Source organism: Ursus arctos, unplaced genomic scaffold, assembly GCF_023065955.2.
Source record: "Ursus arctos isolate Adak ecotype North America unplaced genomic scaffold, UrsArc2.0 scaffold_6, whole genome shotgun sequence".
Taxonomy (NCBI): domain Eukaryota; kingdom Metazoa; phylum Chordata; class Mammalia; order Carnivora; family Ursidae; genus Ursus; species Ursus arctos.
The window spans coordinates 12,324,960-12,352,875 of NW_026623078.1; positions in this window are offsets into that span (position 1 = coordinate 12,324,960).

A 27,916-nucleotide genomic window follows, 5' to 3' on the forward strand; every position below is an offset into this window, starting at 1 on the left:
GCATACACAAATGTTCTCTACACCAAACAGTGTGATTTTCGTAAAACATAAATCCTATCATGTGTGTCCGCTCTCCTCAGAACTCCTCAGTGGCTCCTCAGCCACTTAGAACAATGCCTAAAGTCTTCCCCTTCGCCCAGGAGGCCCAACAAGACCTGACTCCTTCTCTCTTTCCAATCTCATTTCCTTCCCCAATCACACTGGACTTCCTGCTACTCCTTAAATAAGTCTTGTTCCTTTTCTTTTAGGACCTTTGTACTTGCTGTTCCCCCTGCCTGAAATATTCACCCAATGATACACAACAGAACTTGTCTCCTTACTTCATTTCACTGCTCAAGCCACTTCCTAAAGGAGGTCTTTGTCATCCCTTGGTAAACTAAAGTGTACTTCTGCCCTACTCCATCACTGGCTATTTCCTTTCCCTCCTCTTGTTTTCATCACTGAATTTAACATTACCTGATCTTATCTTATTATTTGTATTTAGTTGTTGATTTGTTTATCATTTTACCATTAAAAAGTAAACCATGTGATGACAGAGACTTTGTATCATTCATTACACTATATCCCCAAGACCAAAAAAAATGCCTGGAAAATAGTGAGCTTCAATATGGATTGAATAAACTGATTAAAGAGTTAAAATATCCTTAGGAGAGATACCAAGAAATCATAACCACTACTAGATCAAAGGGCATAACATATAAAGGCCATTGATAAATACTGCAATTTTCTTTCCAGGAAATTTGTGTGCTGAACATTATATCACATTTTAATTTGTCAAAAACTTTAAAGAATCCAACAAAATAGAGTATCCTAAAAGAGGGGCAATAGCTTGAGATTATACAGCCTAGAGACCAATTAATATTTGGACTACTCTCCTGGACTTTTTTTTTTCAATGTCACTAATGGTTGAAATTAGCTAGCAAATTTAGTAGATTTAAAAAAACCTTACCGAACTGGTACCCTTTGGAATAGGAGAATAACCATTAAAATATGGTGTTTGAACTGTTAGCCACTGATTCCTTCCATTTTCCCAGAGTCTGTGATTTTAACTTCAACTCAGAATTCAGATCTGAAGGAGGGAAACAAGTGAGTGCAATGTTTTCTTGACTTTGAAAATATTTTGATTGGCTTTGTATAAATTGTAGTCTAGTAAAATTTATTAACAAAATATCTGAGGTAATGTTACTACAAAATTATAACATCATTTCACTTGGGAGTTTAATGTTAAGATAAAGTCTATGTTTCTTTACAAGACCTCAGATCATGTATTTCCCCTTGAATTTAAATATTGTCTCCTAGTTGCATGCTATTTGTTCTCAAAGAATAAGTTTCAGTGCCAATCTCTTGTGGGAAATATTGTAGGAAGTGTTATATGGAATTCCTGCCTGTCAGTGCACACTTTGATTTTTTTTTCATTAAACATCCCAACATGCAAAAATAGAGGAAAAAAACTATTTATCATCAGAAAAACCAGTGTCAGAAAAACTGCTGTTCAATTTCTAAAAGATGGAAAATAGTCTTAAATGTTTTGACAGAGAACAAAATTCACAAACAAATGGAGAATTTGTGAATAACAACAAAATTTGGAGAAATGTTACAACCCAAAAATGTTCACCAGCTGCTTAGAAAAATCAAAATTCTGGTGTTTCTTGTGGATCATTTAGTTCCACAGCACAATGATTATAATAGTCAATAGCAAATGGGAGCCCAAAAAGAAATAGTGTATTAAATGGGGTAGGCTAAAGTGATATTAACTAAAGGACTCCCAATATATCATGCCAAAACACACTGGACATTTAGATTTTACACATGTACTGTGCAAGGAAGTGTTCTCGCTCCGTGGGCAAATCACTGCCACATGGTCGTTCAAGGATCCAGGCTTCTTGCACATTGCTGCCCCACCATCCCCTCCTCATCTGCTTCTACAATCTCATCCTGGGTGGAGGACACTTCTCTTCCTCCCATATCTCATTCCTCGTTGAGAAATAGTCAGTGGGTCCTTTGCTAGACGACTCCATGAAAGCGACCACTGTTCACCAAGAAAGGGGAAACAGACTCTAATGATCAAAAGCCATTTTTGCCAGAGATTAAAAGATAGACACTATTTAATATATATGTCCACCAGTATCTGAATAAAAGGAGTTATATTTCTATGATGTGTTGATTGTACCTCAAATCAATTCTTCTCTTTTTCTATTATATTAGGACCCTTGAATTTAACCTAGCACATGGTCTCCCACACTGAAAACTCCTTTTCTAACCTCCCTTATATTTAGCTGTGTTCCTGTCACGAAGTTCTGGCCAAAGGGAAGAGCCTGGAAGTGGAGTATACTATTTCCGAGTCATGCCCTTGAAGGGAAGAGGGATACTCTCTCCTTCCCATCTATTCACCTCCTGCTAACTGAGATGTGATAAGCCAAATGACCTGGTAAGCCATCTGGGACTCTGATGAGAGCAAAACCCTTGGTAACACAGAGCAGAAAGATTCAAGGCACCCAGATTTTCATGACATACCAGCCTACTTACGCCCAGACAGTTAAATGAGAGAGAAATACACTTCTATCTTGTTTAAGTCACTGTTTTTTATAAATCTCCATTACAGATGCCAAACCTATAACTAATACATATGGCAAACAATATGGAATTCTGCTCATCCCCGATTCAACATTTAAAATGTCATAAAAAGGGAACGAAGGAAAGGAACTCAGCCAAAGATAAAAAATATAAATGTATTAATTCCAGCTATAATACAACATGAATTGAACTAGATATTAATGGTCTTTCTCATTAAATGTGTGGCTATTGAAGGTGAGATAATAATAAAAATAATCTCCATTCTGGCTCAAAGGCTAAATCCATCCTTATAATGTTTATGAAAACCGTTCCTTGGTTTATTTAGACAATTGCCTGAAAATGTTCTGGAGGGTTTCTCTGTATTTCCCTAGGATATAATATGGCAGTACTTGCCAACTGAAAGATATTTATCTCATCAGACCAATTCAGACTTCAGGTACTCTTCGCTATGTAAAATTACTCACTCCTCACAGACAGACGCACAGGTGCATACACAGTCTTGGTTATCTATTTGACCTAATGCTCAACGTAAACTACATCTTTGATTTTGAGTTTGGGATTGTTTGTAAGAGATGGCTAGGACTGTTGCTATTCGGGTTGGGGTGTTGGGTACTACCAAGAGATAAAGGATTTCTAGTGACAGCCAAGAGAATGGAAAATGAAGGACCAACACTGACTAAGCTCAAAGATAGGGGACAAAAGGATGTGGAGCAAAGTCCTCACCAGAGAATTCCGTCTGACTTTTAGTCAGGAAGTTTATGGGGGGGGGGGGGGGGTTGCGCGCACACGCACGTGCACGTGTTGCTTTCTTTGAGCATCAAAGGATTAAAGTTGCTTAGAAGGAAACTATAATACAACCCATGACTTACCTGGGGTTGGACCCTTCATGGTCTTAAAAGAACCACATATTGATACACATTTAAGCTTTTCTGGAACTTTCTTAGATAAAATATTACTTGAGGTTTACAGATTATGAAGTTAAAATACTGTCACATTATATTCTAGGGAAATACAGAGACATAGTATTGAAACAATAATTTCCTAGCAGTGAGCAAGCCTCCCTGTGAAGGCTCACATCTGGGGCAAGGCCACTTGCCTCCAGTCTCTCTCCAAGGGGCTGAGTCCATAGGAATGGTGATCTCCTTGTTAGCAGCCTCCTTACCCTTAGAAACTCCTACTCACTAGCATATGCCCTTTCCCTCTGGGGGATGGAGAGGTCGTTGGTGGCCTACTTTCCTCCCTCTATAGATCAACCACCAATTATTGTTTTCTTTGTGATAAGCTAAGCAAACTGATCCAGTCACATCTAAAAGGAGAAATAAATTTTTCTGTCTTAATTTATGAAATATAGTGTATTTTTATACGAGGGTCATGCTTGGGCTCTGGAGTCAGAGAGTGGATGAAAGTCCTAACACAACAATCCTAAAATAACATAAGCCAACCCGTACTTCACATATATATATATATATATATATAGAGAGAGAGAGAGAGAGAGAGAGTAACTGTGATATATATATAGTGTGTGTGTATATATATATATATATATATATATATATATAGTATATTTATTCTCCAAATATATATATATTCTCCAATATATATATATATTCTCCAAACAAACCTATATGGTAGGTTCCATTGTTAGCCCATTGTTCAGGCAGGACTTGAATCTGCATGATTTTCTGTTACGAGCCATGCTTCCCACCATGGTGCTACACTGCCTTCCCAGCTCTTTGACCTGTGAACTATGTGGCTCTGAACTCAGATTCCTGGGTAAAATGAAGAGAATAATAGCATCTACCCCATAATACTATTGAGAGAATTTAATGAGCTAATTCTTACAAAAGTTCTGAGAATGACACTTAGCATATAGAAAGTGGTCGGGGCCCCTGCCTGGCACAGCGGTTAGGCGTCTGCCTTCAGCTCAGGGCGTGATCCCGGCGTTATGGGATCGAGTCCCACATCAGGCTCCTCCGCTATGAGCCTGCTTCTTCCTCTCCCACTCCCCCTGCTTGTGTTCCCTCTCTCGCTGGCTGTCTCTATCTCTGTCGAATAAATAAATAAAATCTAAATAAAATCTTTAAAAAAAAAAAAGAAAGTGGTCAATAAATATCAGCTAAAAAACACTAGTTTATGCAAACCAATCAATATGATTATTACTAGATATCAAGTTATCACTGAATATTCAGTGAAGTCGAATAGGTTTCCATGTATGACAAGAATGTTTTCAAAGCTCTGTCAAATCCTGTCCATGGGGTATAACTGAAAAGAGGCCAAGACAGTAGATGCTGTCAAGGAATCATTGTTGACGTTAGGTGTGATAATGGCACCATAATTACCTAAGAAAACGTCCTTTTCTTGGGATGCATACTGAGGTGTATTAAATACAGTGATAATTCTCCAGCATTAAGGCAAAAGAAAGGCAGTAGGTGAACTAAATATAGCAAAATCTTTACAGTTATAAACCTAGGTGATGCATACGTACTTATTGTACAGTGTATGTTTGACTTTTCTCAAAATAAAAAAAAATAAAATAAAAAAGAGCATCATGTAAAGTTTCACAGAGCTGATTCTTCAACTTCCCTCAGCAGGATGCCATGATTTTTGGATCATGGGGTTCTGCAAAGGAGCCTCAGGGCTGGGAGCCAGAGCAGGCAGTACAGAGCTCGCGAGACTTTGCCACCTGCAACCAGAGTTTGGGAGTCTTTGCCACCCATTCACCTCTTCTCTTTAATGGAAAGTCATGTAAGAGTTTGTTTATATGTGAAGGAGGCTAAGGAATCATCCAGTGGACCTGGCTTCCTTGCTCTTCCTTTCCACAACTTTCAGACCATTAGAGCTTTCCCACTTCCCAAAAGCCCACACTTTTGAATCTCCTGGTATCAGTTATATTATACATCACCTTTGATTTCAGTTCTCTACCAACTCCAATAATTTCCTCTCATTTCCAGAAGATTCTAGCTCCTGGTTTACTGTCACTATGATGATCACCTTCATTTTTGGTAACTTTAATACATGTATAAATGATGCTTCCCACCCTATGGATTCTCAGTTTCTTGAATCCTCCCCTCCAATGGTTGTGTTATTTACTTTGCCTCAGATGTCAAAGCCAGCAGATCCCCCCGTCATTAGCCAATTTCATGATTAACATTTTCCAAACACAACCAGCCAGCCCCTCCAATACCCTCCACCCCATTCACCTTCCAACAGCCCTGGAATGTCTTGTTTTTTTTTTCATTAAGCTTGGTGATCTTAATACCTACATTCTCCTATTTTTCTAATTTAAGTCTCAGGGTCAGTTACTGCCTCTCTAATATAGCCTTTGTATGGTCCCAACTCTCTTGCCTTCCCCCACACTGGGTTGCAACTATTTGGCAAGCCACCCATTAAATTCAACCCTGTGCTTACTTGATCCCTGCATCTATGTAGCTGATCATGGCTGAAGAAATACACACAACCATGTTGACTCAGGTCCCACTGAATTCAAGAATACAAATCTCAAGTGGGGCCTCCAGCAACAGGTATATTACATTCTCCCAGAGCATGCACTCCTCATCCTCTTATACTGTCAGTAGCCATCATCTTACTACTCCCCCTTGACCACCTCACTCTCAGCTGATGACCTTGCTTTCTACTTCACTGAGAAAAATCTGAGCAACTCAAAGAGAACCTCTGGAAACTGTAAATTCATGTTTACCCAGAATCTATGAATATGACCTTGTTTGGAAATAAGATCTTCGCAGGTGTACTCAAGTTAAGATGAGACCATATTACATTAAGGTGGTTCTTAAATCCAATAAGACCAGTGTCCTTATAAGAAGACAAGAGATATAGAAACACAGAGGAGACACACAGAGAAATTGCCATGTGACTATGGAGGCAGAGAATTGAGTGGTGCTTCTATAAGCAAACAAAGGCCAACAATTTCTAGCAACCACCAAAAACTAGGAAACAGGCTTGGAACAGACTCCCCCCTCAGAGCCCTCCAGGAAGAACTAACCCTGCTGACACCTTGATTTCAGCCTTCTGGCCTCTGGAGTTATAAGAGAACAAAATTGCACTGTTTTGTGCCCCCGTTTGTAGTACTTCATTAGAGTAGCCCCAGTAAACTCACACGGACTGCACTCATCCATAGCATTTCATCCACAAATGTTTCCTCTCCTCTTGTTAATATAAATAAATTCCCCAGACCCTCTAAAAGCCAACCTCTCTCTTTGTCAGCTTGATCCTATATCCTCTCACATACTCAGGAACCTCTCTCTCTCTCTCTCTCTCTCTTTCTCTCTCTCTCCCTGTGTCTCATCTTCCATGTTTACTTTTAATTTCTGCAGGGTCATTTCCAATGGTATACAAATCTGGTCTTATTTCTCTCATATCAAAACCAAAATAACAAAATAAAAGAAAATCTTCACTTGACCCCACTTTCCCTACAAGCCACCGTCATTTTATTTGCTCCTTTTTGAGCAAAACTCCAAATTGCTTTTTACATCCACCCTGTTTCACCTCCTTCTTTCCCATTCACTCTCAAATCTACTCCCATGAGGTTTTTGCCGCTTATGAAACTGCTCTTGCCAAGACCACCAATGACGTCAATCTGCTTAATCCAGTGATCTATTCTCAGTCCTCATCTTGCTGGATGATAAGCAGTATCTGACACAGCTATTACTCTCTCCCGGTTGACAACACTGTCTTCATTTAGCTTCCAGAACAACACATTCTCTTGTTTTCCTTCTTTGTTAGTGCTGGTTTCTTCTCAGTTCCCCTTATTGGATCCTTCTGCTTCCCCAATCCTTTACTGCAGAATACCCCAGAAAATGTCGCTTGGTCCTCTTCTCTCTCTATCCTCAACCGCATAGTAATGGCACAGATTTAATACTCTCTGTATACCAATGGTCTCCAAATGTCCCTCTCCAGACAAGACTTAACTCCTGCACTCCTGACTCATATGAACTACCTATTTGGTATCTCCATTAGGATGTCTAACACACACATATTAAATCAACATGTTCAACCTGAGCTCCACCCACAGCCTTTCCCATGTCAAGGGATGGCAATTCAGCCCTCTCATTGCTCAAGTCTGAAGTTAAGAGTAAGCTTTAGATCTCACAAACCACCTTCAATATTCAAGAAATCTTACTGGTTCTACATTCAGAGGACACCCAGTTTCTGGCCACCTATACCAGCTCTGTCACTACCACTTAAGTTTCTAATACCACATCTCTCCTCCGGTGAGATAAAAACCCATTGTGGATTTCCTTGCATCTGCCCTTGTCCCATCCCCTACAACAAATTCTCTGTACCAAAGTCAGAATGCATCTGCCCAAAATGGTTGCCCATTTTACTCAGATTACAAGCCAAAGCTCTTATAGTGACCTCTACTCTGTGTGGTCTGTTGCTTGCTATCTTTCTGACCTTCTCTTCTCCTGCTCTACCTAAACACACAGCTCAACACAATGATTCCTTGTTCAACACACTGGGCTCACTCCTCCATGTGGCTTTTGCTCACTCTCTTTTCTTTACCTAGGACACCCTTCTCCAAGGAAGCCACTTGGCTAATCCTCTCGCCCCCTTCAAGTCTTTGTTCAGATCTTCCCTCCCCTACAGAGCCTACACCAATTTTCATACTTATGCTCCAAACTTTCACTCACCGCCTGTGCTCTTGACTTCCTTTACCTGCTCTATGCTTTCTATTTTATCTACAGTCCTTATCATCTTCTAGAAGACATCATCTTGAAGACAGACCAAAGGAGCACTGTTACCATGCCAAAAGTACACTTCAAATCTTTATTAACACATAGAAAAAGTGAATGAAGAAGACCACACAAAGTATTGCTGCACACAACACGGTTAAAATATTTTAACTTAAAGGGCACCTGGGTGGCTCAGCCGTAAGCGTCTGCCTTCAGCTCAGGTCATGATCCCAGCGTTCTGGGATCGAGCCCTGCATCAGGCTCCCTGCTGGGTGAGGAGACTGCTTCTCCCTCTCCAACTCCCTCCTGCTTGTGTTCCCTCTCTCACTATCTCTTGCTGTCAAATAAATAAATAAAATCTTCAAAAAAAATCAAGACTAGAATTAAAAATATATATATTTTAACTTAAAAAAAATTACCTCAACTAAATGTTGGCCATAGCCATTCAAATAAGAATCAATAAAATACCCACAGGACACCTAGCTTTGAGCAATGTTTTTTCAATGTTGTTTATAATGCCCCTACTTGTAACTTATTTTTTGCAACACAACCTCATGATTCTAGATACATGTAGTAATTGATAAATCAGGATATTTAATTAGTTACTGTCCTATGAATTTGAAATAGGTCAAATGGTGAGGAGGGAAAACTAGATGAATTAGAGAGAGGACAAAATTCCCTGTTGTGATTCATTAGGGAAATTCAACCTTAGAAAGATCCATGAACTACTTATGCTACAAAGGGCATCAGTCACTGACAAAGAATGTCAATGTTAAACCCAAAAGCAAGGTGCATGCATGTTGAGAATAACAAGATTTTTTAAAAGATTTTATTTATTTATTTGAGAGAGAGAGTGAATGAGAGAGAGAGTGCAAGCCAGGGGTAGAGGCAGAGTGAGAAGCAGACTCTCTGCTAAGCAGGGATCCCAAGGTGGGGCTCAATCCCAGGACCCTGGGATCGTTACCTGAGCTGAAGGCAGATGCTTAACCGACTGAGCCACCTAGATGCCCCAAGAATAACAAATTTTTGATATTCTGTAAGTGTTGCATTATTTCCCTGGTTTAGCCAGAAGGGCAGTCATCCATGTAAAAAAAAGGAGCAGATCTTCAGTTATGCAGTAGATTTAAATCCCATCTTAAATATCTTGTTACTTCCAAACAATCTGTGTAATAAGTATAGTGGGAGATCCTGAGCTTTGTTATTAAAACTAATAATAAGGGGTGCCGGGGTGGCTCCAAGGGTTGAGCATCAGGCTCCTGATTTCAGCATAGGTAATGATCTCGAGGTTGTGAGATCAAGCCCTGTGTTGGGCTCTAAGCTGGGCATGGAGCCTGCTTTAAGATTCCCTCTCTCCCTTTGCCCCTCCCCTCACTCACACACTCTCTCTCTATTCTCTATAAACAAAAAAAATGTTTTTAAAAACCTAATAATAAAAGCTGGCAGTAGCCAATTTGAAGATGTCACTACTCAAAGTGTTTTTCCCATTAAAGGATCTGTGGAACACTTCTAGGAGGCCTTTAAAATACATGTATTTTATATATTATGCATAAATTACATACATTTATTTATCTGTTACATGAATATATAGATATATATTTATAGGAGGCTTCTATAGGAGGCTATTATATATAGCATATATAATCATAAAATACATATCATATATATACATATACACACTATCTGAGCAAAGTATTTCAAACATTGTGGAGGGTGAATCACTTATTGTGCCATTACTGATCTAGTTAACTACTTAATCTGAACACTTTCAGATTATAAAATAGACTCAGAACTTGGATTAAAATGCTATTCTCCCAAAAATCTTCAGTGCAACAGTGTCACTCAAATATTGAATGCATCAGACCTTCCTATTTCACGGTCATTAAGGTAGCATCAAACATCGTAATGACAAGCAAAGCTGTACTGTGTTATGTGCCCAAGTGCAATGGAATAATCATGAACTGTTGCAATCATTTTGTGTGTTTTTCATCATGCTTTTGATTGTGTCACAGTTCTTGTATTACACATATTTATTCTCATTAGAAATTTCACTTTACATCAAATGTTGTCCATCCATCCATAGTCCTTTAGAGGAAAAATAACATCTAATTCTAAGACTGATGTGAGCTTATACTGATAGGTACATACAGGTGTTCCATATGCAGCACCGAAGTAGGATGTTGCATTGAACCACAAAAAAGAATGCATCTGGGTCCTTTTTCTATCTCTGCTTATGTATTCTTTTTTCTTACCTTTGTCCAAAACACTAGAGGTGAATCCCAATCTCAGGTTTAGAAATATTTTTCTATATGATGTATCATCCAAAGTCAGCCAGAAGAAACTGACAAGTATGGATATGCCAACGCCTAAACTCATTAATTAAAAAAAAATTTGATCTCGGGCACCTGGGTGACTCAGTTGGTTGGGCATCTGCCTTTGGCTCAGGTCATGATCTCAGAGTCCTAGGATCAAGACCCACATTGGGCTCCCCACTCAGCAGGGAATCTGCTTCTCCCTCTCTCTCTCTGCCACTCCCCCCTGTTCATGCTCTCTCTCTCTCAAACAAATAAGTAAAATCTTTAAAAAAAAATAAAAATAAATTGATCTCCTGCTATAGGCCTGGCAATATGTTGGGAACTAGGGATAAAGCAGGACATAAGTGTGGTTCTCAGGTCTACAATTCAACAGAGAATATATACTCAATCAATATCTATTGACTGGATGAATGAATTGATACATTAAAGTGCACAAAGAGTGTCATGCAGAGAAAGTGCAGGCTGTGACCCGGGCATGTGGGTGGGTAGGTTTCTGTGAATACTCACTGTCAGGGCCACTCCTCACACCCCATCCTTCCTTCTGGTATTTCTCCCAATCACATATAGAGCAAATATTAAGAGAAGAAGCAGGTTGCAAATGAGGTCAATATTGAGATGACTTTATGAAGTCACACGGAACTCACTGCTCCCCAATTTTCCCACTATCTGAAGTCTGTCTTCACCTAGCAACTCAGGGGTGTTCAGTAGGGCAGAAAAGTAGTGAAGTGGTCCAAGCTGCCCTCAGATTAGGAAGCAGTACATATCACACTAATTTTGGAAACCTGTGCATAGCTCCCATCCAGTGATGGAAGTCATCCTACGTCTCCATAATCTCTTCTCAGATGGCTCCAGACCTCTTCTCTGCAACATGGACAGTTGGTACTCTGCACATAGAACTTACCGCTGTGTCTTCTTATGCTTCTCACTGTTTTGTTCTATGTAGCTTTGCCCCCCCCCCAACTAGACAGAAGCCCCTCAAAGGGAAATAGCTTGATTTTTACCACCTGTCTTTCAGGGCTTCTCAAAGACTTCACGACTACTAAACAAGTTTACAATGGATTGATTTCTATCAAAACAGCCTCTCATGCAACCTACTTTATACATCCTATATGTATTCTAATCTGGCCATAATGTCTTGTGCCATCCCCCAAAAGCAGAGATTCTTGGATTCCTCTCATAACTACAACATAATAACTCATTCCGCTAATAATTATCATACTCTGCTGGGCAGATTGTACCAGATCCTGGAACGTAATCAATTAATATTGAGCACTGAGTGTTATTAGTACGTGTTCTTGCTAATCAGGACTAGCATTCTCCCATCTGAGGCCAACCTGTAAGCATTTTCTTAAATATCTCTCTAACTGCCTTCCAAACTGGGAATACTATATTCGAAGCACATTACAAACAATGCAGACTGGTTGTGTCCAAAACTGCTCATTAGTCCTGATTTCTTCACAAAAAAATATTCATGAAATTTAAAAGAATATAATAACATGAACATGCCAAGTAAGCTTTGAGGGTTACATGATGCATTTTTTTTTAAATACAAAAAAGTATGGATCTGCAACAGGCATTTCTGGTAAAACTCTGGATGTTTTCTAGGGCGTTGTGATTAAATAGTAGTTAGAGATTCTGATTCTGGGTTCGTTTGTTGTTTCTTTCTTTCAAAGCCCAAAACCTTCTGGCACCCAAAACTGGCAGAGCTGCCCATCCATTTAAAGCCTTCTATCAGATTACTGCAACCGTGTGATGTCGTCCACAAAGCTGGATACCATTTACAGCAGTTTGTATCCAGTACAAAGCTTCTCATAAATAAATAGGGCTAGAGGCATGTTTGGATGGCAGAGGGCATCCTCCTGCCCCATTCTCACTGAAAGGTGGCCCTGGTTTAGTACAGATATGGTTTAGGAAAAAAAAAAAAAAAAACCAAAAACAAAAACAAAAAAACCACAACCCTAAACCATAAACAAAAAACAAGAAGCAAAAACAAAATAAAAACACTGTTATCATCTAGTTAAGTGGTGGGATGTTCAGACATGAAGCATGAAGCTCAAGGAAACATTTTAGCTTAATCTTGAAGGCGAGTGATTTACTTTGTAGTGTTTCAAGGCATTTTATTTTTTTATTTTTATTTTTTGTATGGCAGAACAGCTTGTGTGCTTGGAATCACTGAGACACAAAACATCTTGTCCAAAGACACCAAGAGAAAAAACAGAGATGAAAGGAAAGAAAAGCAGAAGGGGAGATTTTCACATGAAGCGAGAGCAATCCTCTAAGATGAACCTAGTCACTCCTAAGGGCGAGAAGCAGAAAGAGATCCTCCTCCGAGGAAATTAGATTATTTGGGGAAGTGGGGGTAGAAATCTAGAACAAGAACGTGCTGCATGAAAGAGAAACTATACCTTCTCAGACCCTGACACACAGAGTTTGGAGCCCTCAGGAGACAGGGCCCGCAGGGGACACACCCCAGGGAAGGACACATTCTGGGAGTGAGTGGCCAGTTTCTGATGAAGAGGCAGAGACAGTTTGTCTGGAAACATGAAACACATACTTTCCAGTAAACCCTTCCCTTGTGAAGCCTGTGTTCTCTTTTTCTACCACCGAACCAGAAGCAGGCACTTGACCTTTTATATTTTGAAACTGGAAGGGAAGAGTAAACTCAAAGGGAGACTTCAATTTCAGGGTTCAGCCTTCAATCAACTTGACTGTATTAGAAAGATGACAGGCAGGTTGGGTCTAAATGTGCCTTCCTGTTAGTCTTTTAAAGAAAAAGGAACACAATCTATCATTCCCACCTCTTTGCCTTGATTTCTCCAGGAAGAATAGACAAAGAAATATTGTAAAAGTTAACCCCAATGTTCTGCTAAATATTCAACAAATAAAAGGATCTGAAAAAAACATAGTTGGAAGTCCTCACCTTGATGATTTTTAACTGTTAAACATTATTTACAATTGAAACGTTCCTTTAAACCACCCTCAGAATATGATTAACACGTTCCACCTTTAGGATATGTCAAGTCTATAAATCAGGGTTGAAATTCTCAAAACATAAATAGATAGTATGTTGAAAACTACACATGTTGGCATAATTATTACTTATTTATATTTCCTAGAAATTAACATCCCATCATGGTTATTTTTTTTTGTAACAATCAAACAAAGTTTTGATTTCTAGCAGCAGAATCCCTAAGTGCCTCCTAGATGTTACGACTGTTATTCATAGTATTTTAATGGACAACTAACAGACAATTTGCAGAAGCAAAGCCATCAGGAAATCTCCCAATCTGGCTCTAGACTCCATTCCCAACTTCATATCCTACCAATTTCCCCCACTTCTTTCCTTCTTCCCCACTTCACCCATCCTCCCAACACACACACACACACACACACACACACGCGCGCGCGCAAATGTGCACACACGCGCATGCACCAGCCTACTTGATATTCACTGACCAGGCCAGGCACTCTCTTTCATAACTACACATCTTAATTCAAGTCATCTCTCCAATGTCCAATGACACCACATCCCTCTGTACTTCCAACAGTCTGTCCAAAAGCCTACACATTCTTCAATGACTAATTTAATATTTCTTCTTCAATGGAGGCTTCTCAGAGCTGCTTCTCCCCAAACGTAATTTGAATTGCTTTTGTTTTACTTTTGCACGTTCATGCCCCTCTTGCAAAACTTCTCAGTTGTTGCCATGCACCTTGGTTTTGTGTGTGTTAGAGTGTGTGTGTGTGTGTGTGTGTCTATCACTACCATTAGATCCCTTAAAAATGGAAATCATGTTACAAGTCACTCTGGATATCTTCAGTGCCATGAATATATCAGAATATCAGTAAATAAACCTGGAATTGTTGGAGCATATGAAAGAAATTGCACTTACAGTTAGTTAATTCATTTAAAAAGAAACATCAGGTTACTAGTACCAATACCTTACCTTGACTAATAATTTCATATAAATTGTTTATTTATCTTTTTAAGATATATTTATTTGTTTGAGGGTGAGAGAGAGCAGGGGGAGAGGCAGAGGGAGAGGGAGAGAGAGAGTGTCAAGCAGACTCCACACTGAACATAGAGCCTAACGTGGGGCTTGATCTCATGATCCTGAGATCACAACCTGAGCCAAAACCAAGAGTCGGACGCTTAACCAACTGCATCACCCAGGCGCCCCATAAATTGTTTCATTTAATCCCTCCAATAATCCTCTTCCCATTTCATGACAGAAACGTGGGAATCAAAGTGTTTAACTGGAGAATAATTGACATCTAGGACATTGGCCAGATAAAACTGAAAAGACAGGATATAAAGTACCACAGAAGCAGGCAGGGATATAATGGTTTCCTCATAAACTCCCATCATGGCTAAGAAATGCGTAACTAACTGCTACTATTCTGCATTGGTGATATCCAGCACAAACACAGGCATAGCTACCTAAGAAGGGATAGTAAACCGTACTGCAAAGTACAAATGACAGATCTCAGATTGAATCCCTGGCCTCCCACTCCACCTGCTCCGGCTCTGCCAGGCTTTCCCTTGCTCCCTGAACCCTCTCACCTAATGCAATAGTAAACAAATGGAGAACTAGGGTTTTCTAGCTCATGTGTTGAAAGTGTACCTCCCCAAAGCCAATGCAATGAAGCAAATACGTAATCACTCTGCATAAATTTCAATGAGAAATAGAAAAGTCCTAAGAGCTGAAAGCATTCTGGGAGAGGCTGAAGGGCCCCTGACCAGGGTACTGCAGTAGAGAGTTCCACACTTAAATTAGGAAAATCTGTCAGTCTCTGCCAAGTCCTTAGGAAAGGGCTCACGAATGTCAGTGCCTCTTCTGTGCCTCACAAGCCTCCTCATCTGACACACCCTCTGACCTAGTTAACCCCACACCCGACACTTGATCACGGAGAAAGAATCCAAAATGTAGATAAAAATGTGCAACATTGATCACCTGCTTTATCACAGAACAACTACAGGTAATGGGAATGTCCACCCAACAGTAGGAGGTTGGTTAAATAGAATAAGACAAAATATCACACAGTCATTGAAAATTATTTTTATAAAGCATGCTCAATGCCTGCTAGAATTTATATTATACAGTGTTAGTTGAAAAAAAATTACAAAGAAAAAACACAGATATGCACAATGTGTTTTCAACTGCCCTACCCTATTGACTAATTTAGAGTCTGGAAAACAAGCACAATGTCCCCAGATGACAGCATATACTCTCACCATTCTATATCCTTTCTGTGCCTCAAACCCACAAAAAGCTATAAAAGATAGATGTTTTTGTCTTTCAAGTAGTATAATTAAAATAACTTTTTCTAAACAGAACCACTTTGAAAATACATTCAATAAAAACAAAAATACTTAAGTATGTCACCATCATTGCACAAGAAGTTATATTAGGTTTATAGGTGTTTTCCTTCCTTCTTCCCTTCCTCCCTTCCTTCCTTCCTTCCTTCCTTCCTTCCTTCCTTCCTTCCTCTTTCCTCCCTTCCTCCCTTCCTCCCTTCCTTCTTTCCTTCCTTCCTTCCTTCCTTCCTTCCTTCCTTCCTTCCTTTTCCCTCCCTCTTTCTTCCTTGTTTTCTTTTTGCCTTCTATCTCTAAACTGAGCAAGTCCAGAGATTTTGAGAACTCCACTAATGGTAGACATAATGGAAAAGTATCATCTTCCAGATCTCTCAGCCAAGTTATCTTTAGCACCTTCCCTCTTTTTTCCTGTGTCTTCGACAGTTAAAGTGACTTTTGTTTATGCAAAAGCATCTCAGTACCAGCTTGTCACCAGTACCAACAGGCACGTTCTACTAGAGCATTCCCCTAGGTTTGAGGTTAAATAAAATTCAAAATCATTATCTTTGATGCCCTGGGCAATGTGATGTCATCTTTCTCCTGAAGGGTTTGTCTTTTTCTACTTTGTTTTGAATTCCTTTCCCTAATAGACTGTCCTATTTTGATATATCATACCAATTTTGTCGAAAAGTTTGCTTCTCCAAAAATAAAAATTTCATTTCATTATCTTCATGATTCCACAACTTTTTAAGGACACAAAAATGCTGATTTTTCTCAGGGCTACTGTTGTAATAGGGATAAAAAGAGTATGTTCCTAGCAGTTACCATGATACAAGCAGAAAAAGGATTACACACACTTGCTTGCCAGAGATGCTTAGGTAAATATTTTGACAACCTAAAATATTTTACATCATGTTAAAAAAGGAAAACCTGGGTTGGTGAACACAGGTCACTTCTATAGTTGTCAGGGAAAATGTCACTATCAGTGACTAAAAATAACTTACTGTTTTTAATCAGCTTAATCAGCACTGACATTCTCATCATCATAATTTACAATCACTGGCCCTTCCACGGTGCCAGGTGCTGTTGTACAGTATAAAGTGGTGACAAAGTTAGCACAGGGTCTGCCTCAAGGAGAGAACAGTCTCAAGGGGGAAGGAGAGGAACCAACTCAAATCAATACAATCACTACAGGTACAATGCTTGTTTTGAAAGTGTGAGCTTGTTCCCATAGGATAGATATATAGGGAGCTATTAGAGCATAAGGACCGTAAGACAAGGTTTGTCTTGCTTGTGGGCAACATTATGTGCGAGGAACACTGAGTGATCCCAGAAAAGCTGCCCGCGGCTGAGCCAGGTCAACCAGGAAAACAAATGCACACTCACACACCTTGGGTATCTACCTGCTCCCTGGGCCGCCCCCTGGTTAGGAACTGCCATCCACACTTCCCTTCCGCATCAAACTACCTCCTTCCACCACTTGGCAACAGCACACAAGCCACACGCAGACCACCAACTCCACTTCCACAAGCAAATGCTGACCCCTGCGTGGCAAAGCGCCATCACGCTTCTGGCATTTACTCATGTCACTTACTCATTCAACAAGTGTAAAGGGTAGCATTTTTATTTGGATTCTATCTTCCTTTTAATGCGTCACTGACAGTCTTGAGTATTGCGCTCTGACCCCTTCTCCCATAAGCCCTGTGGTGTTCATGGTAATTTTGCCTAGTGCCTTTTGGCACAATGAAGGCTAGTAATTGGTGTTTGAGAGAAAAGATGTTAAAGAGGTAAGACAAAGAAGAACAGGGAGATCTGCTTGGATGGTCAGGTCAGGGAAGGCCTTTCTGAAAAGATGACCTTGAACAAAAACCTAAAGGACACAGTCACCAATGCTGGGTGCTGGGTGTCCAGAGAAGATGGAGGAACAAGCAGAAATCAAAGGCCCTGGAAAGTGTGAGGCTGGAAACCCAGGGTGGACCAGAGAGCCAGGTGGTAAAAAGGAAGCCAGGAGGCTGGAGTTGGGGTGGAGCTGGGTCCCAGACTTGTTGTGAAGGCCTCAGTGAAGCACACCGACATCCACTGAGATGAAATGAGAAGCCCTCAGGGCTCTAACAAGGGAGCAGCCAGATCATGCTCTCCTGTTAGGAGGCTCTGGTGGCACATGGTGAAGTCACCAAAAGGAAGAGAGTGGCATCAGGGAGCCCAGTGAACCTATAAACAGAAGTTGTTTTTTCCTGGACATGTGGTGACATATTCAAGAAATGGACTGGAGAAAGTCTTCTAAGTGATGGAATGTTATGAGGCTATAAAGGATGCAGGGATAAGCTACCTCATCATCTTTGGTGGCATCAACACATATCCTAACAAACACCACTGCCATCAGTCCTCCCTAAAGTCTTTGAGCACTTCCTATGTGCTTTACATGGACTCCTTCCATGTTAGGCACAAAGAGGGATGTTGCTTTGTGTCATGAGTCTAGAAAGTAACAGCATGGGAATGAAAATCTATTGGTCCCTGGAGAGCCCATTCTTCTGCCCCCTCATGTATATGCACACACAGAGTAAGGAGGCCTCTCGGAAAGGTTGTCAAAGCTGGCTCTGTGTCCACTTTTCTGTGGTGTGGTAATATATAAATAGACATATTTTACCACTTTCCTCTCTTATCCAAATAGAATGTTCTCTTCTGGTTGACTAGAGACAGCTACTAAATGACAATGTGCCATTCTAGGAAAAAAGAGTTGATGGTTATAAAAATGGGTTCCTTTTCCCCTGAAAGCATGATGCTTTTGCAAAGAAGTTAGGATAAAGGAGGCCGTGTTTGGACACGACACCTGGTCTATTTCTTCAGACTAACATAGCTTCAAGATGAGACAAGCTGCCATCATTACTATCTCCATGTCCATTAGGCAAACATTTACTTTGTGCTGGTCTAAAATATGACTTACCAACCTGTTAGGAAGAGAAGCAAAGAAGCCAACAGGTAAAATCTCCCCCACGAAAGTCCAAAGTGCACTATTTACACACACAGTATTCTATCTTTCAAGACAGAAGAGAAGGCTTCCCTCCCATATGTCAGTGTACCAGGTGCATTTAGACCTTCATTAAAGGGAAGAACAAAAAATAATCAGGAAATCTCTTAAAATAACAGCCATGAAGAGATTGAAAACATAGTGGACATGTGTCCAATTCTGACATTTGAGGTGAATGTGCTCACCCCCATTGATTTGTCTGCCATTGAGCACTATATTTCAAGGGACAACGACCTGGCAAGAAAGAGAAATGATGGGCAATAAGTGGACCCAACCAGAGAATGCTAGACTCTGAGGACAGCAGCTGAACCATGGATGCAGACATGGGCCTTTCCCAACACACATGCCCACTGGGCCCAGGCCACAGCAGACAGTGGCATGGAGTGCTACAGAAGGAAAGCTACCCACTAAACGGTGCAAGTACGGCCTGGCCCATCTGTCATAAACATTAGGTCCAAAGGCCACAGGTGCAGACGGTACTAAAAAGTAAAAATTACACTCAGGCCGAGGCCACTTGATAGAACAGGAAGAAGCAAAATCTAGGATTGGTTTCCAATCAATAAATGGGCTAACAACAGTCTATTCATCTTTAGCACCTGTTGTTTCTTCCTCTCTCTGGTTCACCATGAATAAAACAGTTTTATTTATAAAAGATGTTGTGTGTACCCAGGACCAGCCTTTTCCCTATTGTGAACTAGGCAAAGTTTGTCTTTGGTGTCCTCCCTGGCCAGCTGGCCGATGCTACTTCCTTTCTCTCCCAGCAGGTGTCAGGGCCCCCTTCCTGCAGCCAAAACACTCGCTCAGAGCCTTCTCTCATTCTCTTGATTTCACAAATGTTTCTTTAACACCTAGAATGCAAATCACCACACTAAACACAAGGCAAGAGGTTGAAAGAACTGTAAACACAGCCATCGCCCATCGCTGACACACTAGTGAGAGATGCAAACACAGACACTGGTAAGCAAAGTACACACATTTTTAATGGTCCAATAGAAGTGCAATAAAATGGCCATGAAACCATGGAGAAAAGAGAGTCAATTCCAAATGGTAAAATTTGAAAAACCTTAGGGAAGACATAGAATGTGAACTATGGTTTGAAGAATGGTTAGGACTGGGAAGGATGGTGATTGGCAGAAAAGTTGAGGAAGGGCACTCCAGTTGCAGGAAGGGTAGAAGCAAGGGCATAAAATTTGGAGGCCTTGGGTAGTGGTAGAGAGGCAAAGGACCACAGTTGTTTTGAATTCTGGATCGACCAGAGACTAGCTGTTTGAACAAAGAAAATTCATGAACTTCTCTGAGCCTTGATTTCCTCATCTGCAAAATTAAAATGCACCCAACACACATTTATTAAGGATCTTACATGGGCCAAGCTCTGTGCTGGGTGTTGAGGATACAACTGAATTAAGAATATCTACCTCAGAGGGTTTACGTTAGGATTTAAGAAGATGTATGTGAAGAATTTAGCAGAGTACCTAGCAGAGAGTGATTAAATAAATAGCTGTGGAGGTTGTGGTGGTGGTGATGACAATGGAGGTGGTAAGGATGGTGGCAGTGAGAGTGCAGGAGGTGAAGTGGGTGGTGGCGGAGGTGGTGGAGTAGGTGGACGTACAGTGGGGGGCGGTGGTGGAGATGATGAGGATGGTAAAGGAGGTGAAGTGGGTAGTGGTGGAGGTGGTCTTGGTAAAACGGCTGGTAGTGGTGATGGAGGTGATGAAGTGAGTGGTAGAGGTAACGGCGGAGCAGGTGAAGTGGGTAGTGGTGGTCCCGGTGCAGGGGTGATGGGCGGTGTGAGGGTGAATGACAGGCACTGAGAAAGTAGAGCATGGGGCAGGAGGTTAGCAGAGTTTTAGATCCGACATTGCTGCAATATAGAGGAAACAATTCTATTGCAGAATTAATGGCCTTAATATGCCAGATACAAATCTGATGTGGAATTGACTTTGAGTGGGCCAAGTTCTAGGCAGGCAGTAGGTCCTCCCAAACCACTTTCTGTCCACTCCCAAGGTCAGGTCTCTGTGTAACTCTGTCATCTATTAAGATTGATTTAATCACCTCAAGACAGGCAGATGTTATAAATATTGTACCCTTCTCTGTCATTTTTGGAAGACATGGTCAGTGCTGCCTAGGCCTGTGACAGAAACCTTTCAGGGTCTGTGACAGGGGAGGGAAATGCAGACAGGAGGCAAGTCATGGGGGCGACACTGCAGTCCTGAACAAGTTGCCTCAAATTTGTAAATCCCATTTTCGATGGACTTACCAGGTAAAACTGGAGATCTTTTTTCCTCTAGGAAAAAAAAAATCTTATTCCAGAATAAAACGAAATCACACCTAGGAGAACATTAATTTTACATATTTAAAGGAAATGGGGAAAAAAATCACAAAACCATTACTGATACTTCTAATGCAGGATCTAATGCACACCTCTACATACCCCTACTGTGTAGTGCTCTCTCTCCCTACTCAGAACAGAGGTCATCGGCTACTGCCAAAACAGTCTAAATATAATCCCCAGCATATCGTTCTCCTGCCCCCAAATCTTCACAGCACCCGTTAATGCCTGATATCCTCCACCAAAATGTCTCAAAGGCCCCACTTCCCTCCCCTAACCTCAGTGAAGGGTATTGAAGTCTAGCTACAAACATGGGCACCCTCCTCCCGTACCTGCAGTCATTTCCTTGTTAACTTCTGTCAACTTTACCTATCAAATCCTCCTTTGAGTTGGTTGAGTTTTGAGTCTTGCTATAAATTGGCCTTCCTTCCACCAACCTCCTTAATATAAAAAAAAATGCCTTTAGAAAAACTTCACAATGTAAATTGGGAAGGTAAAGGTAGGGTTTAATCCTCAAAACCTACAGAAAAAATGTCTTCAAAATATTCTTGGGTCATATCTCACATCTTGTGAGAATTCCAGACTCCCCATCCATTCTTTTCCCACCCCAGCCTGAGCTGCTCTTTTCAGAGACTAGCTCCCTCTTCAACCTTCTCTTTCCTTAACTTCACTTCTCAGAGGTGTTTTGATTTTTGTATTTTTGAATTCCTATGCCCATCCAGCTCTGCAAAACAAAAGAATGTCCCTACAAGGCTCACCTTCTTCAAACACTGGGGGAAGGGAAGACAGAACACTGAACCTACATTTATTAACTTTATCCTGAAACAGTATGGCATTTCCTCAAAAAATTAAAAATAAAAATGCCACATGATCCAGTAATTCCACTACTGGGTATTTACCCAAAGAAAACAAAAACACTAATTGAAAAAGATATCTGCAACCCCCTTGTTTATTGCAGGATTATTTACAATAGCCAAGATATGGAAACAACCCAAATGCTCATTGCTAGATGAATGGATAAAGAAGATGTGGTGTATATACATACAATGGAATGATTACTCAGCCATAAAAAAAGAATGAAATACTGCCATTTGCAACAACATGGATGGACTTTGAGGATATAATGCTAGGAGAAATAAGTCAGACTGAGAAAGACAAATAGTATATTATTTCACTTACATGCTGAATCTAAAGAACAAAACAAATTATATATATATATAACAGCATTATTCCAATTTTTTGTCAGCACTGCCTGCCCTCCATTTTAATTTTATTTGGCTAATTGCTTCTGTCTCCCCCCCCTTTTTATTCTGCATTCAAAGGAATTGTGTCAAATATCTCCTCTGTCACCCATCTGGTTTTCAAATAAATTGCTACTCTGTTTCTTGATTATTCTAATATGTTTATCAGTTCTTCGGTGGTATTTTTAGGTCTTCAATTTGTTTTTAACACCAGAATCTGTTTCCATTAAATTAATTATGTGTATTTGTTAATCAATTTTGTTTCATTCAATAATGATCTATTTAAGTATTTTTATTTTACTCAAAAAATTAAAAATTATCTTTATATGTATCAAAATTATGAATTTACATAGTCTGGATAATGTCAGAAAGGGTTTCTTTTTTTTTTTTTTTAATAAAAGTGCCTTGTGTCCATTCTTCCCCCTCTTCAGACGCTGCCATTTTTCCTTCTACTTAACTCTTTTGTTTTTTTACCTACATGTTTTTAAATCATATGCTTGAATTGATTTTAGTTTCATCCATTAACTCTGGAAATTCCACTTTGGATTTAAGATTTAGCTTTCCTTTCTCCTCTTACACCTCATATATGCAAGACGCTACCCCATTCCTCCGAGATAATTTTACCATAATTTTTCCCATAATTGTCCATTCATAATTATGAATGGTCATACTAATGTCATCATTCAGGGCTAAGAATGCAGCAATTATGATTGGTTTCCCTGTTTACTCAACTTTGTGTTTTCCTGGATAAGCAGAATAGAATAGCAGCTAAGTGCATATATTCAGTATTAAATGTCAACTACACCACTCACTGGCTTTGAAATGTTGTTTCAGTTACTTAACCTACTTGTGCTTCTGTTTCCTTGTATGTAAAATTCGGACAACAGCAGCTACCACAGAACAAATTCACAAAGATGCAATGTTTAGAAGAGTCCCTTGCACGTACTAGCTGTCATTGTGCATTACTATCAGGGATGGGCTTCCTGAATGCTTTGAAGCTTTAAGCTTCAAGTCTCCTCACCTTTAAAGGCCCAAGAAGGCCCTGGGAGAGATCCTGGTGATGTGTTCACGTGGGTATATGTTTTTGTAAAATTTGAAAAAAATAAGATAGTGTAACCATAATTGATTAACACCATCAACTCTGACATTCCAATTTCCCTCCCATCTCATTTCCCGCCCCCACCCCCCACACGAGAGTTTTTATTATGCTATCATGTTTTTTATTTTCCAGAGTTCTCTTATTCTCTAGATGTCTTGTTTCGTAAATGTATCTCTTTGGAAATATTAATAATAGTCTTTTTTCTAAGTTTTCTTTCTATTTTTTACTTCCAACTTCTTCAAGCTGCTTGCTCCATTTGTTAGTTTTGCTTAGGAGCTTTCTTCATTTCTCTGGTCCTCCCCATTAGCTGCTGATATTTAAGACTGAGGGACTGAGGGCTGAGTGGGGTTTGTTAAACTGTGAACTGCGGGGCAGCTGGTCCTCCATTGTCTGTATCCACAGAATCTTTCTTCTCTAGCTCTTCAGCCGGTCCCATATCTTTCTGGATCCAAAAAGCCTGGCTGCTCGTATTGTAGGATCTAAGTGAGGGAAGATAGTGTCTCAGGCTCCAGAATGCAAATATCCACTTGATCTACTTGGCTTCAATGTATACAAACTCAGGCGCAACTTGAGTCCTTCATGAGAGAGATCCTCTTGCATTACCAACTTCAAAAAATAAACCCTGTGAGGGGTTAGTCTCCAGGCTGTACAGCTTGAAAGAGAGAATACTGGAGGTCCTACTCTATGTATGTGGACTTGCAACTGGGGCTCCTTATTTAAGCTGTCCTCTTTCATTCTCCACTTCTAAAATCATCAAGCACTCCCAATTTCTGAGCCTTTGAAAGATTTGGTTTTAGGTGAGCTCTCAACTTTCCACCCGCTGGTTTAAATTTTAGATTTGAGGGGAGTTTATCACACTATTCACCTCTAATTCATCTATGTCCTAGATTCTAAATTTTTTTTAATTTCTCATTATTTCAGTGGGTGTCTGGAGGAAAGCAAAAGTAGATGTATGTGTACAAGTCACCACCTTTGCCCAGAAAGCCTCTAGAATGGATTTCAGAAATACCTCATTCCTTATATGTTATATTCCATGTTAGTTCACTTCTCTTTTCTTCCCATCCTATCTCATTCTCTCTTTCCTCTTCTTCTTTTTGTAATGTTCTTGGTCATTACAGCATTTCCTTTCATTGTATACTTATTGAACTAGATGGTTCTCTCAAGACCTTTTGTGTTTTTTAGATAGTTTGGATAAATTCCCCTCTACTTACCATGCACCCTACTGTCTCTGACACCTGTCTATCTGCTCCTCAGAGCTTAGGTTCCATAGTTGGTTATTCCTTATTCCAGCGCTTTTATTTGACTCAACAGAATTAGGGAGGAGCTGGAAGGAGTTGTCCCCTCAGTTTTGGCATGCGTGGCTGGTGGACTAGGATTATATATTTAAAAACCCTGAATCAATGTTTGGTCTGCATCCTGAGAGGCACACTGCGTCGTTCTTCTAGTTCAATGCAGCCACAAGCCACACAGTCCACTCCAGGCATTCACTTACCCCATTTCAGGCTTTTGCCCCAGGGACCTTCCTCATCAGTGGGAAATTAAGACAGGAAAATGCATGGATTGAAGAGCTGGGTTATTAGTATATAGCAAGAAAGTAGGACTTCACATGGGGATCCTCTGTCCTTCATCCCTTGGGCTCCTGGTACCTAAAGAATTGCGTCTTCTTTTTATTTTTGTCTTCCATTCTGCTAAATCTCTATTACTTGCTAAGATAAAGATTAGCTTTGGATGATTCTAATCGTTCTGCCTTCCTTTCCGATTTTTCTTTTCAGCCTAGAAAAAGCATTGAATTTCAACTCTCAAGAGTCATTTTCCTTTGGCACTTATACACCCATTAAGACTTCTCTCCAAGCTGGGCAATGGTAACAAGATTTTTCAGATTTTCATTCACTACCTCTCCTTGCTCAAAAAATAGAGTGAGATGGAATCTTGTTTCTTTCCCTGCTTTCTAGTTCCTTTTTTTTAAAGATTTTATTTATTTATTTGAGAAGAGAGCGCAAGAGCACAAGCAAGGGGGAGGGGCAGAGGGAGAGGGAAAAGCAAACTCCCCACGGAGCAGGGAGCCCTAAGCGGGGCTTGATCCCAGGATCCCAGGATCATGACATGCACCAAAAGCAAACGCTTAACCGACTGAGCCACCCAGGTGTCCCTACTGCTTTCTGGTTTCATCCATAAAGTTGTGTATGCTTTCTTCCGGCTTTTTTAAACTTATTTTTTGTGTTTTTAATGCTTCATTCTATTATCTTACAGTGAAGAGCCCCAATGATATTTTAAGGATTAATTTTTAATATTTTCTTCCTGAAAATATTACCAACTGGTTTTTTGCTACTCAGTTTCCTTTATCTATAAAATGTGGACATAATAGCATGTACATAATGGAAATGTTGTGAGGATCTAATGAAACAAGTACTATAAGATATTGCATGTGATCTTAAACTAACAATAAAACTACACAATACACTAGAGTGTAAATGCAGGAGAAAACTGTGTCTGTCTAGACTAATAGTAAACCACTCAATAAAGGAGCTCAAAAAAAAAGTATAACCATTTGGCAACCATCATAATAATAACTGATACAGGCAAGAATCATCAATACATAAAAACTAGTGAGATAAAAATCAGACAAGAAACAGAATCATAGTCTCTTGAGCTATTAGTACTTAAAAAGGGAAAAATAGTAACTCTGCTGTGAAGAACTTTGACAGATACCACCTTAGCCAACTGAATAAACCAGTAATGAGGCCAATTAATATTCATGCCTCCTGACATGATACACTGAGAACACAATATCACTTCCATGGTGTTCCTGCCAAAAATGGGTAACTTGAATCAAATCATGAGGAAACATCAGACAAACCCAAACTGAAGTACATTTTACAGCGTAATTGGCCTCTACTCCTCCAACATACCAGGGCTATGACCAATAAAGACTAAGGAAATGTTCTTGATTAAAAGTCTAGGGGCACCTGGGTGGCACAGCGGTTAAGCGTCTGCCTTCGGCTCAGGGCGTGATCCTGGCATTATGGGATCGATCACCACATCAGGCTCCTCCACTATGAGCCTGCTTCTTCCTCTCCCACTCCCCCTGCTTGTATTCCCTCTCTCACTGGCTGTCTCTATCTCTGTCAAATAAATAAATAAAATCTTAAAAAAAAAAGTCTAAAGACACATGACAATTAAATACAATACATAATCCTGGAATGAATTCTGGATAAAATTTTTTAAGATTTTATTTATTTATTTGACAGAGAGAGCATGAGAGAGTGGCAGAGGGAGAGGGAGAAGCAGGCTCCCTGCTGTGCAGGGAGCCCGATATGGAACTCTATCCCAGGACCCCAGGATTGTGACCTGAGCTGAAGGCAGATGCTTAACCAACTGAGCCACCCAGGTGCCCCAGATTTCTGGATAATTTTTTTGCCATCATGAACATTTTTGGGATAACTGTCAAATTTGAAATAAGTGTATAGATTCTATCACTGTTGATGTCATGATTTTGATATCGTATTGTGCAAAGTTAAGATAACGTGCATGTGTTTAAGAATATACACTATGGGGGCACCTGGGTGGCTCAGTCAAGCGTCTGCCTTCGGCTCAGGGCATGATCCCGGCGTTCTGGGATCGAGCCCCACGTCAGGCTCCTCCGCTGGGAGCCTGCTTCTCCCTCTCCCACTCCCCCTGCTTGTGCTCCCTCTCTCACTGGCTGTCTCTCTCTCTGTGTCAAATAAATAAAAACTCTTAAAAAATTAAAAAAAAAAAGAATGTACACTATGGTACTTAGCAGAAAAGGGGCATCATATCTAGGTTTTATCACAACATCTTGTCACAAACATTTCATGAAAAAAATAATATGTAATTTATGTGTCTATGTGTTTTTGTGTATATATACACACATAAATACAGAAAGAGACAGAGAAAGCAAACTCAGCAAAATGTTAACAGTTGGAAAATTTTGGAGAAGGGTATTCTGGAATTCTTTTACATTTACAACTTTAGGACTTACAACTTTTTCTGAGCTTAACATCATTTCAAAATAAAAAGTTTTGAAGAATCAGCACTAAAGCACAACCTCCTTAGAGACAAGTCTTTTTCTGAAGCAGCAGTGAGGAAAGCTATGGTTTGGGATTTAAATTCCAACTCCAACACTTACTAGATTTAGGATTTTGGAAAACTTCCCTTACTTCTCTGAAAGGCTCAGTTTCATCACCTGTACAATGGACATAATAATAACAATCTCGAAGGGCTCCTGAGAGAATTCAGTGAAAGAACACATTCAGATGAGACCAATGCCTAACATATTAGAGGGCTCAGACATTTATTAGAAAGAATGAATGACTTTTCACTGCAGAGATG